The sequence below is a fragment of the Frankliniella occidentalis genome, unplaced genomic scaffold, assembly GCF_000697945.3.
Source record: "Frankliniella occidentalis isolate FOCC.00 unplaced genomic scaffold, Focc_3.1 Scaffold9, whole genome shotgun sequence".
NCBI lineage: Eukaryota > Metazoa > Arthropoda > Insecta > Thysanoptera > Thripidae > Frankliniella > Frankliniella occidentalis.
The window spans coordinates 2,471,109-2,472,871 of NW_026267139.1; positions in this window are offsets into that span (position 1 = coordinate 2,471,109).

Genomic DNA, 1,763 nt, shown 5'->3' on the forward strand with positions numbered 1-1,763 from the left:
CACCCCCTCACCCACTCACTCACTCACTCACTCACTCACTCACTCACTCACTCACTCACTCACTCACTCACTCACTCACTCACGCATACACTCACCCAGCCACTCAGCCGCCAACTCGCTCGCTCGCTCACTCACCCAGTAGCTGCTCGTCGCGGCGAAACCTCTCGAGTCGGAAGCGCACCTTGCAGTGCAGCTCCGAGTCCGGGAGGTGCTGCTGGCAGAAGAGCAGGAGCTGGTGCAGCACGGGGTGCCCCGGCGGCTCCCGAAAGTCCTCCGGGTACGTGTCCAGCCAGACATGCAGGGCCAGCACCAGCGTCCTGAAACACACACACACACACACACACACTCAAAAATTGGCCACTTTCTTCACTTTCTTTCAAGGGTTGGAAGGCCTGGAAAGTTTCCGGAAAATTTCAGAAAAATTTCTGGAAAAGACGGAATGGAAAATTGGAAAATTTCTCAAATTTTGGAAAGTTTTCCGTGTTATTTTCCGTATATTTTCGGAAAGTTTTCAAAAAAAATCCGGAAAATTTTGGCAATTTTTAACCCTATTTCTTTCCTTCTTTAACGACAATGCAAATCTAACTTTTCAGAACAAAGAAGAATTTTTTAACGTGTTGCGATCCTTGATTTTTCTTACCTACACGCCTTTTACTTTTCACTTTCCCGCTTTATGCGGCGTTGACATTGGCTCTATCGCGTCCCCGTCGGCCCCACGATGAGAGCCATGTCATCTCCTGTGCCGCCGGACTTTTTATTCGAGCCAATCAGCCAAACGGCTGTTGCAGCGGCCAGCTGGATCCGGTGCCGCCGCCGGGGGGTGGGTCCCATCGCTTGCACGTTTGTTACGCAAACCCCGCCGGGCCAGAGATTTGCCTTCTTCACCGTCACGAAAAGTTTAACCCAGAAACAATAGTCATATTTTTCGTTTGTTTAACCAACACTCAATAACCGATGAGCTGAAGCTAGAGAAAACAACTGTGCTTTGCTTCCATGAAAATTTCGCCGGATTCGGCGAAATCATGAGTTTGTTCACTGAACTTTGAGCTGCACTCTTTTCCACTCTCTCTTTGCGGCGCTTAATCTCGTGTACGAGCGAACTAAGAAAAAGTACTGAAGAATAATGCCGGACTTGTGAATCTTTCTTGCAGGGGATTTCCTCCAAACATCAAAGCATTGATGGTGGCGTTGGTGGCGTGTCGTCCACATTGCGCTCACATTATTGTGACACTTAATTGTCAAACCGTGGGGCTAATGAGCGCCATACTCGATGCGTTATCAAAGGGACGGAGGAAACGTGGCACGGAGCAGGCGGGGCTGTTCAGACATGAGAGGCTTCCCCAAGCCGGTAGCGCGGTGTTTCGTTGACTACTATGGCTGCCAGTCGGAAAGGTTCGGTTTGGCAGGGAAGAGCGCAGTGAACTGTAAGATTTTCACGGTTTGAACGTTTAGCAACACGTCGCATACACCAGGCCGGTCTAACGTATAGGTCCGGAATCACCTGGACGTGCAAAAGAAGCGACCCCCCCCCCTCCATCTACGTTCACAGCCCCCACTTACTTTCGGTGCTGCTCCAGGATGACATCGTCGACCTCGCCGCCATCACCCGCACCGGTCAGCTGCTCGTACCTGCACACAGCAGCATCGCCAAGCGTCAGACACTCTGAGTAGCACAAAGAGAGGGGGAGAGAAAGAGGGCGGAGAGAGAGAGAGAAAGAGGGCGGAGAGAGAGAGAGAGAGAGGGGGGAGAGAGAGAGAGAGAG